Consider the following 16,785-nt stretch of genomic DNA (forward strand, 5'->3'; position numbering starts at 1 on the left):
TGTCCTTCTGAACTTGTCTGCCACGCACTTTCACTTATGTGCCGTATTACTATTATTTCTCCATTTTCAGACTTTGCATTTGTGGCTCAAGCCAAAAGTGATTATTTCATTTATCACATGACCCCTGAATGAACAGAAACACCGAACAAGCTACAAAGGGAAGGTATTCAGTTCAAAGACTGTTTATTCTGAACTAATGACCAAATGTTGGAAAAGGATATGAACCGAATCAGAGCAGCCGCTGCTAGGATGTCGTTTGGAAATTGGGCCGTCGGTCGGAAAGCTGCTGGATCCAGTTCTCGGGGGGCAATGCTCGTATTTCTTTGTTAAACCCAGGGCATCTTTGAAAGGTCGTGGATCAGGGTTAAGAAGGTGAATATTGGTGGCAGAACGTCATGTTACGTGATATAAAATTACGGCTGCTACGTTGGGTTCTTTCAAAAATACAGACATTCGGAATTCATTTACATTTACTCTTCTGAAGGCAATGTACAGCTTGACCTGCGTCCTTCGTGCTGGCAGCATGTGCTAAATGAGCCCTGTTTTGCTCTCTTCTTGCTCTGCTTACCCTGCACGTGTGATGACTGGCGGGATACGCCAATGAGGACCTGGCCCGTGTGAAAGTGTTCTTTACGGCACAAAGGCACATTGATGTGGGCCTGGGGGGCTCACGTTCCCAGTAGGCCTGCAGATGTCACCGGGCGCTCGGCGCAATGATAGATTGGCACACCCCCTCGCGATCCCGCCATGTCTTGCAGCGTGATGAACTGTGTCCCTATTTGCACACAGGCACAGCATTCACCCTCCATGAAAGGGTGTCTTTGGGGGGCGTTTTCAGAGCCCCGCAATTGCCTTTCATCCCCGAGTGGATCTGATTAATTTCCCCAGGTTTTTCCGCTTGCAATGCAGGCCAAATGGACTGTTAACTTCTCCATCATTATTTATGTTAGTTTTTTTTGGTTGTTCTTGTTATAAAAAAAAAAGAACTCTGTCTGAGGAAGGACCCCTGCAGGGTTGTGTTTGCACCGGATTCTGGATGTGCTTGAAGTACCATCTTTCCAAACATCATAAATCGGTCTTGCTCTGGCCTGAACTGATCCCATCCTCACACATTTTTCTCTGCTGAAGGGCTAAAGGTGGAGACGTTATTTTGCCGTCAACTGTCCCCCTCGCCTTTTGTCCTATGCCTGAACGCCTCAATCAACACAGCTGACGAGGCTGGCAGAGGAGCCCTATAAGCACGTAGGTGACTACAGGCTGCTGTTACCTTTGGGTTGTGTTCAGAACTGTAATGTACTGAACTGTGCTGGCCAGTCGGCCTTTGACCGTGCCCTCCTCTCCTCCCTCAGTCTGAGGGGGTTGACTGGCTCAAAATACCCAGCAGCCCTTGGCCTGAGGGTTGACACGGACACACACGGCTCCAAGAAGCGGCATATTTTTTCCTGTGAATAATTGGGGAGCAGATCCCTTATCAGAGTCCAGGATGTCTTATGGTAAACAAATAGCTTTGCGACGGGGGGACTGAGGAGATGACAATCTGCATGTCGGTGTCCTAGCAACAGTGAATGAATGTTCAATTCTGGAAAAGTAAACACCGCCTCTTATTGGGGGAGAAGTAAACGGAATATCCAATGGAATATTATCAGAAATGACTGACGTATCAGGTGCCACTGACGATTCATCAGAAAGTGGGATGTTTGTGTTGTTATTTTTGTGCCCAAAGGGAGTCATTTGTCACAACATTGTCGATGTCCATGCCAATGACACACAGGGTCAGTTCGTGACATCTGATCTAAGCTCTTGTTCCTGCCTTCCGCTGTGGACGTCTGTCTCGGTCAGCGTCTCGACATTTCCTGCTCGCTCTTAGCGGTCTGGCCTGTTGGGAAGAAGATTAGGACTCTTCTTCCATCCACAGAGAGAGAAACCATCACCGGCACCCCCTGCCTTCCAAACGCCCTTGAATCACCTTGTCTTTGTAGGATTAAAGTATTACAACACCATGTACACATGGAAACACTAGTGCTGGAATATTGACAGATGTTCTCCTGCTACAGCAATGAGTAAATCTGTTAAGTGCATCATTAACACAGCTCTGGTTGTTCCCCATTAAGTCACTAGAATTAGAGATAGTTCTTGATCCCTTGTGTTTTGCAAACATCTACGCCTCACAACCATCCTCTGGGGCCATTTTCCACATCCGCAGTGATTGAATGCCAGGCTGTGTGTAGCAGTGCCAGTAATATACGGCCCTGAAGCCATTCCTGCCAAACCTGTCGCGCAAACAACGAAGGAAAATTACAACCGATTTCCCCCGTCCTGAGTGAGCATTATCTATTATTGCACACGTTCGGCATTATGTCTGATTGCGTGAAATACAGTTTGAAAGTGAAGATGTAACCTTTCCCAGGTTCAGCAGCTCTCTTACAAAGTCTTTCTGTTTCGTAGCTCTCCCGTTTGTGTCCATCGGTTTTCTCACGGCGGTCAGATCTTTTAATATCTCTTGCACTATATACTTAAGCCTCACTAGGCCTTTCCTTGCAGCTGTAAAAGCATAATGGATCCAGCATGATTCATAAAACCTTATGCTGAAGTCGGTAATATAATTTACCCTGTGTATGGCTATTATTCAGCCGCACATGGCCCCTGGCGCTTTCTGTTAGCGCTTCTGTCTCCAGTTGCCCCACACGTACCTGGCTGCTCCCACATACAAGGCAGTTGTTGTTTTAATGGGAGTGTATCTCTTTAAGGCGTGCTTGCGTCCTTCTCCTGGAACAGCGACTCTCTGGTGCAAGGCCCTGATTCGCTGCCAGGTTGCCCTGACAACAAGCCGCAGTACATAAACTGGGAGATGTTTGGGGAGTTATAGGCTGTAGAGCAGGAAATCTCACAGATTCTTTATCTCTGACCCCTTGGACTTCATTCAGAAAAATGCTGCTTTGCACTTAGATTCTTTTTGTCTTACTTTCTCTACCTTGCACAGTTACAAGGCCTCTGGAGGAGACTAACTACAAATGCGTGCTATGTAGTGTCGTTGAGTCTAAGAGAGACGAGAACTGGCATGGCACAGTGGAGATCTGAAGCGGGCGCGATGGATGCATAGTAAGCCGATTTCCAACTGGTTCCTTCTTTCCGCTGGCAATGTCTGCCAGGGTCGATAGCACAGGGAGATTGAGTGCCTGATTTCTGAGAAGCAGTGGAGGCAGAGCTACAGTCCAGTGGAGATCTTCCACTGGAAGCCTTACGAAGGCGATAGACCTCTCAGGCATGGAACACACAGAGTGTTTGCTCCTAATCATGAACGGTTTTATCGCTTGCAGATGAAAGCTTCAAATTCAAATACAAAGCTCCATTTTGCATAAGCCCACGAGCCTCGCAGACGGTTGGCACGTTGAAGATAGAGTCCCTTTGTGATGCCCCTCAATCCTAAAAGCATGCCGAGGTGCGCTTGGTTACACTGAGCTCATCACAAGACAGGAAGACCCAGTCTCCTATTAGGACACCCCTAAAAAAGTCCCTTTGGGCGGAGAATGACTAATGAAGGGGAGTGCCCCCTCTCTTTTCTCCGCTGTTCCTCCCGCACATAGGAGGGTTGTGGATTCCTTGCTTTTCCACAGTTTTCTGCCTCAGAAGGCCTCACTAACCTGCGCCATTGTTCAGCCCGGTTCCCATCTATTAATTTTGGGAAAACTTCTGAGGGATGGAAAACAAGTGTATTTCCTTGACTGGTGACCAGTTACTGACACCTGTGGAATTGCCGAGAGTTACTGGCCTGGCACCCCAATATCTAATGGAATCTTCGTGAAATGGCATCAGAAGAATGTCCCATTTGCCTAAATTATGGGAACCCTGGGAATCCTAAGAGGTCGGGTAGAGGGATACATATCCTGATATCCCATAACGAGTTTAGCATGCAGCTGGCATGTTAAAGACAGCAGGGTTCTGATCTGACATATGGTACGCATTGTACCTCTCCTCCTCTGCTGTTCCCTATGGAGTTATCCGGCCGAGTGCGACGGGCAAACCAGAGCCGCACGGCGTACATTCCAGCCACCGTGACCACAACAGCAGCCACGGAGGAGACCCCGTCGGCAGCAGCCTCGCAACCTGCAGACGTCCCACTTGTTCTGGGAAGGAAGCAGGAACTGCCGGCCCCACAATTCAGCCCGATTCGTTCCACCCTGACCTGCGTGTGAACGCTGGCAAGCTCAACCATGTGACTTGGGCGCTGTTTGCAGTAACTGGGATCACCCCAGCGCGCTCTCACGATAAATGAACCTGGCTGAGAACAGAGCAAGCTTGAGTGGGTTGGGTGGGAATGAGGGGGTGAGGACATTGAAACAAAATCTCAGCATGTAGGAAGAAGGCCGCATGGCCATCATCAGCCGTGGACCAGAACCACAGCTGCCAACCGCGATCATTTGAAGTGAACACGGGAACCCACACAGGCAGGCCTTTCCGAAGTCCGAGCATTTTGCCATTCGGGGAGTTGTGTTCTCAGATGTCTTCCCTTAAGTTAGAGAAGCATGTGACTGAGCAGCAGAACTGGCTCAGAGACACATGGCAGGGTCATTTGATGTGTCTCTCGGCTACTTGGCTCTCTCGGTGGCCTTTTGCTTGAGCTCCTCTGGAACATCTTTCATTACACTGACCTCAAGGCAATTTACATAAGAGAGAGACCAATCGAAAGAGTGGAAATGGGAAAGTCTGGGAACGGGCGGGTTGAGCAACAATGGAATTTGAGGAAGACTGGCTCGGGCTGGTGATGTGTGCAATTAGAGGTTTCTGCCTTTTGTCTGAGCCCAAGAGTTCTGTATGTTTGCGCTCTGGACACGCGGAGACAAAACAGACGAGCAGAATGTACAATTTACAGAGCAGGTTCTCATCTGTGATCTGTAACCCTCAATCACCTAACTATGGAAGTAGGAAACAAATACGAAGCAGCATGTTTGTATCATGGCTTTGCTAGCTCTCACTTCTCCGGTGCTGAGAGCTCCCAGCCACGTGTCAGAAAGGAATTCTGGGTCTGGTTTGTGCGTGACCTGGGAGACCATGCCCGTATCCCAAAACACACACTGTGTGTCTGTGCCAAGGGAAAAGGAAATGTACTTTGGTTCTGTAAACACGGCGTCCGTGATGCATCCACCGGACCTGTGGCAGGCGCCACCGGTGGGGACCAAACCTGTACAGCAACCAATGGCAACGGTGACCACAATAAGGCAGTCGAGTTCCCACCATCTTCTCTGGCTGTGCCCCACGACAACAAGCTACACAGGTATGGAGCTCAGTGTGGCGTCCATCTGACCCCTTTGCCCCCTTCCTCTTTGGGCCATACCGCACAGCATCCACGCTCATTCCAGGCATGTTTCGGCCCCTTTACCATTTTAGGCTGTGCTCTTGTTCGCGCCGAGGGGGATCCGCTTTCAGATAGGGATGGGTTTGTAGTTTGGGGCAGGAGGAGGGGTTTAGTTGGGAGAGATTCTGGGTTTAAGTAAATATTGATATTTTCAAAGCCACACAAGGGAGCAAGAAAAAAATCCCAGAATCGAGATTCCTCTGCTGGTTTTCGGAGCTTCGGAGGGCTCGTTTATTAAAGGGTATGAAGGTCGACCGGTGCACGCCATCGCAGAGGCTAACACAATCACAGCTGTGAAGCTGTTAACATATCAACCCATGGCACTGACCAGACAGGCTCCCTGAGAACCTTGCCGTCACTCCCAGAGGCACAGAAGCTCAGCCTACAGGTCTGCAAAGACTCTTTGTGTGCAACGGGATCTCATGATGAATGATTATCTGAGAATATGTGTCCCAGCTGCTCAGACCTTTACCTTCACTACAGTTAAAAATACATATAAATTCACAAAGCGGTAAATAATTTGAAGGCACTGCGTCAAAGAGCCTCTCGATCGGCCGTCATGTCGATTTTGGCACTCGTTTTTTTGTGTAAGCATATACCCGAGTTTTGTTTGACATGCGGACTGGTCGTTTACATGGGTTTGGTCTGACTTGGGGTGGGGCTACATTGGAAAGCGGGTGACAGGCCTGTTGGAGGTGAGGGTGTATCAAGCGGGGTATGAGCAAGGGGCGGCCCAGATGGTTTCAGTTGGACTGCTATAAATAGCATAAAGAGCTCCCAGAAAAACTCCACTACCCGGCCCATTCTGGCCTAGCTAGACCCACTTCTCGACACTTCAGCCACCCACCCCCAGTGTGTCAGTCCCAGCCAGGAAAACCTCAATTTATTTCCCTCAGTTCCATTTTCCTTTCCTTTTCCGTCTTTGTCCCCACCTACTTCTGCAGTTCTGCTTTCCAGTGCTCCCTGCTGGATGGTAAAACTGTTGAGTAAAATAGTAAAAGCAGACGCCCGTTGTGGTGGGGTCGGGTGCCCTCGGGGGCACTGAGACTGATTTGGGTGTGTAGGGAGGGGATAGCCTCCCATCCAAGGGGAGCATGTTCAGGAAGCCATTGCCCCAGAGCTTCCCTGGAGGAAGTGTGCTGAAAGCCTTGGCGGGTGCTGCCTTCAGACGGGAAACGGCATGGACACGTGCACGGAGAGAGAGGCCAGAAGGAGAGAGCGTAAGGGAATCCAGACCCAGAACCAGAACCAGCCGTTTGGCTGCTGAACCGGATCACAGGCCCATACAGCGACTAGCTGCTGCACTGTTTATGCTTGCCTCTAAAACCCTTCATTAGTTGCTCAGACCCTTTTATTCAAAACACTTCTTAGCTTATACCATTCATACATCTGGAATTTTTGACTTTATAGATATGGACTGTATGCCTTTATGAAGGGAGCAGCACTAACCTTTGATTAAAAAAAATCAGTTTCTTTAACCGCTACGTTGTGCTTGTGTGTGACCAACAGAATGCGAAAAATGTCCGCGTGTGTTAGTATTTAGTGATGCAACATGGGCTGATGGACCCCGGATGGTTTCCATCACGGCCAAACATGGCCGACCGCATGAAGTTATAACAGCCGGGGTCAAAGGGCATTGCTGGAAAGCCTCCAAAGAATGCTTCTGTTAGGAAACATGGGGAAGTGGCCCTCCATTGCTGCAAGGCCCCTAGACCTGCTGGGGGCCCCTGCGACTCCATGGCGATGCTCATGCAACGCAAACAGATTGCAATATGGCAAAGGCCAGAGCTGCAATCTGTGCAGCTCACTCCATGGGCAGGTCACCAAGGGTACTAGGTATCAAAGCAGTTAATGTGGATCTTGCAAGATACTGTTGAACCCTTGAGCTATGCAAAGTGTCATGAGTTCCTGAGACACTTTGAATATGCCATTCAACATGCTAATCACCTACACACACACACATTTACAGAACCGCTAGTCCCAGACAGGGTCGCGGGGAACCGGAGTCTACCCGGCAACACAGGGCGTAAGGCCGGAGGGGGAGGGGACACACCCAGGACGGGACGCCAGTCTGTCACAAGGCACCCCAAGCAGGACTCAAACCCCAGACCCACCAGAGAGGAGGACTGTGGTCCAACCCACTGCGCCACCGCACCCCACATACATCACCTACATAATAATGTCATTATAATTTTGACATAGGCTGAGGTTTTTTTATGTGTTAAGCTGTATAGCTTTTTTTTTCTTTTAAAAAAATAAAAAAAGCCCTCTTGCTGCACGTGTTTGCGTGTGTATGTGTTTCGGTGCGTGTGTGCAAGATGGAAGGCATCTTGGACGGCGCAGCGAGTCGGAACAGATTGCTCCGCTTTCTGAAGATAAACAGGAAGTGCGCTGTTTGTTTTTCTGAGGACGGTGGCAGGCTGTGCTGTGGCTGAGGGCTGGGGAGATAGCGGACAGGGACGGGCAGCGGTGTTGCCTGGACAGAAGGCGGACAGGGACAGGGTGGGTTGCACTCGCCTATACGTAGCTGTCCTCAGTCAAAGTAATTTTTTTTTGGTGTAATGCTGTTCTCCAACCATGTTACGAACCACTTTGCTTTCTCCTCTCTGCAACACGTGAGTCTTGAGTCACATATGCAAAATTTATTTTATGAGTACTGATGTTTGCATCGTTTTAGAATGCACAGCAACAGTGGGGAAAAAAAAGTGTTTGCTCCTTTGGCCTCACACCTGTAACCCGGGATGCCGATCGCTGTAGTGACACGTTGCCACGCCTCTCTGCCTCCAGAGATAGAAGATTATCGCTAAAAGCTGTGGCTGCAAGCGCTTGACTTTGAGCCAGTTTGTAAGGCTCGCGGTCCTGCTGTGGAAACGAGGTCAGCCAGAGAGCGGCCCGTGTCGTGCTGATGGTGTCACCTGGATGCGGGATAAGCCCCCATCTCTTAATCCCGTAGGCCTCTCGGGGATTTGCCCCATATCGTAACTGCTCTGCTCCGCCAGCCATTAAATCATAAAGGACTAATGGGATCATTGATCGCTGGAGCCAGTTGCTCGGTACACGTGCCGAGCTGACACAGTGCATCGCGGTCACTGCCATCTGTACTGGATTGACCGCGGAATCCGTTCATCGCTTTTCCCCTCCTCTCTTAACTGATCGGCGAAATAAACAGTTGACCTAAAAACCCCAAATTAAACGGAAAAGACTGCGTTGCAGGTCAGGTCGGCCCGACAGAGAGTAAAGAATCTGCGGGTCAGACAGCATGCAATATATGTAGTGGCTTGACTTCCAGGCTGAGGGGGTGAATGACCATAAGCACAGTGAGCAGGACTGTGGGAAGGGAAGGACTTCCATTGACCTTGATAAGAATGAAGTCTAAGGGGCACAAAGTGGCCATTGAGGGGCCGTTGCCTCCACATGGGCCCTGAGCTGCAGATGAGCCAAATGAAGGAAGCATTATGCTGTGAATTCGCCCTGTAAGAGATGCCAAGAAGGAACCATTTGCAGAGTGTGCGTTCTCGAACGCTCTCCCCATGAAACGCAGGCTATGCAGTAAGAGTTCCAGCTGTAGAACCGCTGGCCCAACAGCCTGTAGGACTCTGTCCAAGGTTGTAAGCCCTCCGTTGGATCTTAATGAGTTCCCTGGCCGTGCTGGTGAGAATGGCTGGGAGGAGAAGGGATTAGGTTGGCCAAAGGCATGCTTAAAGATGAAGCCTCAAGCAATGATGGAGAATATTATTTATATATTTGGACAGATGTTCTTCCCCAGTCTCGTGCTAGGCCGACACCAAGATCATTCTCTAATGGGATTCCAATTCCAGACCACACCTCCGACGAGCAACAGCTGAGCAATGAACTTGGGTCTGATGCTCCCAACCATTTGTATTTTGGTGCATGTGATGCCAACACGAGTGTTTCAGGGAGATGGGGACACAAATGAAAACGGGATGTTTTACCGTCAGGCTTTGGTCGAAGTTTCCGAAGTCGGATGCGATTTGCACGGCGCAGTTATTTAGATTAGCGGGTTTTGAGTAATTGCTATAATTAGGCTTGAGGTTGGACTCCATGTTGTTCAGATTTAAGTCCCCTTTGGATCAGACCACCGTCTGCTCTGAGATAGAGGGATGAAAAAGTGCAAAATGAGGAAAAAATAAAGAGGATGCAATCTTTAAGCCTAAAAATAGATAACTGGAAATATTAGACACGTGTTTCCATATGGAGTGAATACTTTCATTAGGACACATTAATATAAATTATCGTGCTTCTGTCTCTCTCCAGAACAGCTTGTAGGCTCTGTATTTTATACCCCTGGAAGTTCATTTGATAAAATTAGGTTATGTGCAACAGGCAGGAACTTTTTCATCCCGAACAAGGATCCCGTCTGGTGAAAGTGAACGAAAGCGAAGGAGAGACTGTGGGGGATGCAGAGAGGGAGGAGAGCGTCCCTGATTAGATGAAAAAACAATGATAAAGTTGAAGACAGACGCCTGCGGGTATACGAGAGATTTTATTGTCAAAACGTGCCTCGCTTTGTTTGCTGTACCTCGTGCTACGCCTTTGGGCTTTACCAATGACATCACAACATTTGCGGTAGTAGATGGTCTCTGTAGTGTGAACTCATCCAGTTGGCCAATACTAAAGCAGCGTTGAAAGAAACTATGATCTGATTGGCTGGCCTGAAGATGCATTGTGAAGAACTGATCTGATTGGCTTGGGCTGAAGCTTTATTTAAATTTATTTACTTAGCAAATCATGCTTTTCTCCAAAGGGACATCCAATGAGCTCTATGTAGTGTTATCAGCCCACACCCGTTATTCACCGTGGTCACTTACACTGCTAGATACACTACTTACACTGGGTCACTCATCCACAGTGGAACACACACACACACACACACTCACTCTCTGTCACTCACACACTATGAGTGAACCTGAAGGAACTTCTCAAGCTCACTCTTAAGAAAACCTCTCTCAAGGGGAATATCAGCAAGACAGACTGACCAGAGGTCAAGAGAAACAGTCACTGATAAATTACACAACAGATCATCGTAAGACATGACTTGCTATAATTTAGCTGAGTCCATTGTAAAAAACGCTGCCAAGATCAGCCCGTCTGAAGGATACTGGCTTTGAGGACAGGCTTTTCAAAAATTTTTACTTATTTTTCTTGTAAACACTTTCTTCATGTTTTGTCAATAGCTTTTAAATATCCCACTGGGTCTAACCTCTTCACTGGGGGCATGGCCATGCAGCTATGCGCTCGGGTTTTACACCTGACATTTTTCCATCTCACAGTAACTGACATGTCTTTTTAAAACTGATCGAGGTTGAAGGTTCGAGACTGAAGTTCAGAAAGGTATGAGAGCTTGCCGCTGGTGAAGAATGCGATGCGATAATGAGGTGTGAATTCTATCTTGATGAGCCAAAGGAGACCACGGGACAAATAGCTCAGAGGGCAGTGCCAACCACTCTGCTGCTATATGAAACCCACATTCTTTGGTTGACAGGTACACCAGGCAACAATTTCCCTATTTGTACAACACTTCTGATGTAAATAGCCAGCAGGCCTCTCCAGCTACATACTCAGACACTAAACATCTGTCTGCTTCCTAGCAGGGTAAAACCATCAGTCCCTATTTAGGGTGTGGTGAAGTTTCACTCCGGAAATTTAGGGTCTCTGAAGGGAGCTTCGGTCCTTGAGGTTCACCTGTGGCCAGTCATCTGGCACTGAAGATTAGGGTGCCCACCTGCTCCATTTCTGAAAATACATGTTAAAACAGCAAGCTGAAATAAATTAAAAAAAAAAAAAAAAAAAAACAACAATAGGAAGGGTGGCAAGATGCTTCCAAAATTGCAGTCAATGTCTCTATGGAGAAAGTAGAAGAGAACCAGGAGACCCAGTTGGAGGACCAGGACCTCACATTAATCCTTATATCTTTCTTGGGGTGCTGAGAAGCACCAGTAATGGAATGACCAAGTCGAAAAAGGACACACTTACAGTATTTGAACAGCCGTACTTGGGCTCTACTGAAATCAGGTCTTTGTTAGGACTTTGTCCCCCGTTAGTAGTAGTGTCCCATAAGAATATCTTCAGCTATGCCAAGCCATTCTGACCTTTAGACTTCATAGTGTCTATAAATTGATTAATGGGACAAACAAAATAGTTTAATTAAGCAGCCTCGTATAAGTGCTGATCTGTAAAATGATCCAGTGCTTTATCCTGCATAGTCATAATTTGGGCTACGTTTAATTATAAATATCACGGCAACCAAGATAATCTATCTTTAAGTGTTACGTTATCTATGCCATTGTAGAAACAAGTCCAAAATCCCCCAGCACTCAACAGCGCCTTGCTGGTAAGAACAAGGGCATCTCAGTCGTGACATGAGAGGGTAGAAATGGTAATGAATCCATTGATCTTTGTGCTTCTGGTAATTTATTACGGCAGGCTGCCATCTGCAAAACCACAAGGTCGGAATATTAAACCACCCGTGCCACCCAAATGACAAGGAGCAAATGTCTATCTGCCGATGTCCGCAAATGTCAAAGCATGAAAGTCTAACATCTGCAGTCCTACCACGGTCCCAGTGTTTGAGAAGTGTTTGCGCCATCCATAAGCACCAGCTGCCCAAGTGAGCCCACAGCTGAGAGGATGAGCCATCCAGTAGAAATGTGTCACCTCTGTATAGCAGCCTAGGCCTGTAGGACACATCCAGCTGCTCTGAATGATCAGAGACTCTTCACTTATTAGGTTGTTTAAAAAAAAAATAAATCTTGTACATAATATATAAGAAACACTTAATTTTTTTATTATAACTTTTACTGTGAGCTACAATAAAATTAGAACTGATATTAATATGACAAAGTAAAAATACCTTGTCTCCACAAATTCCTCTTCAGTCAGACTGTTGGCAGATTTGTCCCATAAGCACGTGGAGTCGATGTTGTCTTGTCGTCTCCTCTTGGGACAGCTGGTAGTATAATGATTAGTGCTGTTGCCCTTGAACCTTGGGAGTTCACAGGTTTGAATCCCACGTCTGTCTGCACTACCCTTGAGCAAGGTACTTACCATAAAACTCCTTCAGATTGTATAAATGGGTAAATAATTGTAAGTAGCTTAATACTGCAAGTCGCTTTGGAGAAATGTGTCAGATAAATTAATAAATGTCAACATATTGATCGCCAACAGACAGGAGCACCAGACAGGAGCTGTAAACACTGTGAAAGTGAGTTGAATTCAGGCAGTCCCTCACTCCTATTCTGTTTGGGTGCTCTTCATTGAAAGATATTGGCTAGAAGTATAAATACAGACCACATTTCTGCTACTACAGACAAATTTTAGAAAATATACGAAGTGATGAAAATACAATTAAAACAAACAGGAAAACATTTGTATCATCAAAAAGTTGACCTTTGTAATATGAGGAGTCTACTGAAATACGAAGAGGTGCTTATTGACAATGTCATCTGATGGAGGTTTGCGTCAGCTGCTAAAGAAACAACCTGTAAACCAAGTTTCCAATTTCCATTCATTAATTTTTATCCCAAGAGTTAGATGACAGTGTGGAATGTCAGTTGGGACCTTGGGCTCACAAATGGAAAGGTCAGAGGTCACAGAGGGAATCCCAGCTGTTTTCCTCTTCACCTTGAGCTCTGCTGGTCCTGAGAGAGTCATGATGTTCCATCACAGGTCTCTACATGTGGCTTTGAGCTTCTCCTCAGGATGGCCCAAGTTCCAGATTGGGCGCGCTGATGGTTGACCACCTTCGATTGGCTCTTTTGGGTGAATTCCGATGAGCCGTCCCAGCCTCGAGCCTGCAACTCCATTTACGTTCCAAAAATTAAGCCCGATGTAGGTTAAAAAAGCCTTGTGGCAGCGCTGCGGACCCACTCATCCCCCTGCATTGCGTACATTCAGCCAACGGTGGAGCCGGTGAGACTGATGAAGTGTAGAGGTCAGCACTCCCTCTGATTTTCAGGAACTTGTTGAAATGCTTGGACTGACTGATTGTGCCTTGTTACCCTGATTGCGATTAATTGGAAGGGCTGGCGTGGAACACGTGCGTGAGTCAGCAATGGGAGCCTCTCCTCCTTTCTTCGGGACATTTTCCTTCGTTTGGTCGGCATCTGGAGCGTGCCAGGCTGGGTTGGAGCGCATGGGGGGGTACTGGCAACACAGGCTGTTGGGGGTCACTTCCTTCTGTTCCCTCTCTCCATCTCTCTCTCTCTTTCACTTACAGTGCTGCTCGATTCTCTCTCTTTTTCCCTCACTCTGCTCTGCTGAACAACACATGCATGCCATCACACCCCAAGGAAGAACAAAAGTTTTGGAATCCAAAGGCTGGGTGGGGGTGGATGGGATGCGAGGGCTGAGCGAGTGAGAAGGAGGGAGGGAGGCAGCCGGGGCTCCCAGCACAGTCAGCTGAAAGACAGAGAGGAAGCGTCGACAAGGGTTGGACCCGAAACGGGGCTCTGCCCTCTGCTGTCTCCCAGGGAACGGCACCAGAGAGAGGCCAGGCACAGGAGGGGAGGAGGAGCTTGAGTGAGGGACGCACGCAGGTCTAGGGACTCCATGAAACTGCTAAGGAGACGTCGCTGCACCATCTAGCTGGCAAAACTGACGAGCAGCTGACATTCCATCCGGAGCCGATCTGCCGCGGATTCAAAGTCGGTCTGTCGCCGGCGAGAATGGTGAGCATACCGTGGGAAAGGGCCACGGATGTGGAGCGGCACACTGTCCCATTAACGTTACCCATAAAACTGCCGTCAAGGCGGGGGGGGTTGCACTCCTTTTCCCAATAAAATAAACATGCAGCACTGAAGCAGCAGCTGGGCTGGAATGACGTTTGAAGCACGGGGGGGGGGGGGGGGGGGATCTTGTTTTTGCGAGGATTCTTCCGACGTTATCGGGTCGATTTCATAGCTCTGAAGCAAAGCACGGGGAGCCCTGGGTGAAACCGGAGCATCCTGGAAGCATTGATTCCTAGTGCGGTCTGGCCACAATGACAGCGCGCTCCTCACCTCCGCCAGCTTAATTAGCAACGGAGGGACTGTTCGACTCCAAATTGGGGCTCGCCGCGAGCCGGGATTCGCTAGCATTTGTGAACTAACGCATTGCTCGTTGCGGTGCTCCCTTTGGTAAATCGCTCACAAATGCATCAATTCCTCCGGCAGCAGATCCCATCCAGAGCAAGGTGCAGGATCAAAGCAGACGCACTGTTGTGTAGACCGAGATTCATGCGGTTCAGTAGCTCCCAGACAGTGCTAATGTGTTTCTTGGATGGAGTACTGGAAGGTCAGATAGTGTGAACTCAGGGAGGTTTCCGTTTGGCTTGGAGTCTGATAGAGTCATCGCACCTGGCTTTTTGAGCGAGGCTTTGTTGATCTCCTCTTTGACGGGTTGCCCCGTGGTCCAGGAGGTGCATGTTATGAACAAGTGACTGGAGTTTGTGGCCTTCCTCTGCTTCTAGATCAAAAACTCTAAGCTTCTCCTAGGTGCGTATGAGTCGCATGGAAACTCCTTCCAAAGTTCCGTTTACGAGCACAAACACTGCAGAGAGACGCCCAGCAGTGAAGATCAAGTCCAATAGGCTGGTCTTTGAGAAGGTTGCAGTTAGGAGGAGGAAACCAGGTGAAAGCAGTAACGCGAGGTCTCGCAAAGTTGAGATGGACACATACTGGACTGGGAGAGCTCAGGGACTGAGAGAGTACAGAGGACTGTGGGACGTTCTGCGGGACGCTGAGGAATGAACGGTCACGTCCTCTTGGCGAATTGGGAGGATCCATATTAGGAGCTGCGAGAAATCAGGAATGTCAGGAATTGAGAGAGGAAGCGTCAGTCCTGGCTTTCTGTGCCTCGAGACATGGCTCAGCGAGACCGACTATCTTCCAGCGAATCGGGGAAACTCCCCTCTGGAGGACAGGGACCCCAGGACCCAATCTGCTGCACTTTCGCCCGAGTGTAGCGCTATGCGACACTGGCCCAGCTTTCCGGAATGTGCTTAATTTACGTTGACATTTTCTTCAAAGTGACATACAGCTAAAAGTAAACAAAAGTGCACCACCAACAGACCAAAATCTTATTCGCTGTAAAGACACGCGATGACTGAACCACTACTAGTTTGTACGATACCACCGTTTTCATACTGTATGTATTCCAGGAGCTACAGGAGCTAGAAGTGACGAACAGAATAGCGGGTGGATAAAAAAAAAGTGATGAGGGACTATTAAGTGGCGGGAAACTAATGGATGAAAGTTCCAGGAGTCTGGGACAAAAATGGCTCAAAGGAAATGAGTTTTGAGACCCATCTTGATGCCGGAAGGGATTCGGCAGCTCTGAGAGACAGAGGCAATTCACTTGTGAGGGTGATAAGCAGGCAGTCAGAAGTGGAGGAGCAGGGGCGTATGGGTGTATAGGTGCTCAGGTGTACAGATGATGAGCCCTGTGTGGAACTCGCGCTGATGGTTGATTCAAGTCTGGCGTACCAGTACAACTCCAAGCGCACGACAAAGCATATTTTTCATTAGACTGGTCAGCATCTGGGTTAGCTCTTGTCTGATAAGGTGAGAATCACTTATGTGGCAAGTTTGACAGCTGTCAAATACCTCAGAAAATATGACATGCAAGAACCATCAGTTTCTCGCCAAGTTATACTTTTGCACCAACGACGGAGACTGAAAACCCAGAAATCTACTCCTCCGCCTGTCTTTGTAGTACTGTTGAATGAAACGATACAGAATGAGAGTCATTACTTTTTTCCAACTTGTATGTTAATTTTTGTGCACTCAGATGTTGATTGGCTTAAAGAAACCGAGCCATAAAGCATGCGGACGAGACCCTGAAATACCTCTTCTGCATTTTGTTAAGGTGGCTGAGAGACACTGTGCTGTTACTGTCTGTATGGTTAATGTCAACGGACATTTGGCAGAGCTTCTTGGGAGCTGAACACTGTACAGAGCACACACTAACCCTGCCTGACCTCTGTGGTGCTAACCACCATATGGAAGCTTATCGGGAACCCATTAGACCTGGAGTTGCTCAGAACCCCCCGATGAGCTGATGATGGAAACGGGTCCCACCGGCGTGGCACATGGCGCTTACAGCCCAATCACGTCTCTATGAGAAGGCTCTGCCCCGCTCTTAAATCCTGCAGCTGCATCTAGAGCAAGGCAGTAAAAGTTCATACATCAGTCAAGCCGTAACTCTAGCCGTGAAATCAATTATGGATGGTTGTATCACGTTGGTCTTTCCTCGGCCGGTTTTTCGGAGGGAAGGTTTTGACGGATGTTCCTTCTTGACCCGTCTGCTGAGGGCAGTTATGGCACGGTCGAAATACAGCTGGAGTGGGAGAAGGTTGGCTTCCTTCTGTTCTTCTTCCTGTCATTCCTTTGCCCTCCAGCGATTGGGGTCAAATGGAGGCACATCGTTTTCTCTAA

General features: G+C 48.2%; 1 protein-coding gene across 4 annotated transcripts in view; it reads left to right on the forward strand.

Moving 5' to 3' along the window:
- Positions 1–16,785, forward strand: part of daam2 (dishevelled associated activator of morphogenesis 2) — an 87,892-nt gene that overhangs the window by 19,148 nt on the left and 51,959 nt on the right. Inside the window, exon 1 of one of the 4 annotated variants that reach the window (XM_018731393.2) lies at positions 13,891–14,040. The exons of the other annotated variants lie outside the window; for them this stretch is intronic. The gene's annotated coding sequence lies outside the window, so the exon portion shown is untranslated. Of the gene's footprint in view, positions 1–13,890; positions 14,041–16,785 lie in introns of those variants that run through there. 4 annotated transcript variants of the gene reach the window in all.

The sequence above is a fragment of the Scleropages formosus genome, chromosome 15 (genome assembly GCF_900964775.1).
Source record: "Scleropages formosus chromosome 15, fSclFor1.1, whole genome shotgun sequence".
NCBI classification, from domain to species: Eukaryota; Metazoa; Chordata; class Actinopteri; order Osteoglossiformes; family Osteoglossidae; genus Scleropages; species Scleropages formosus.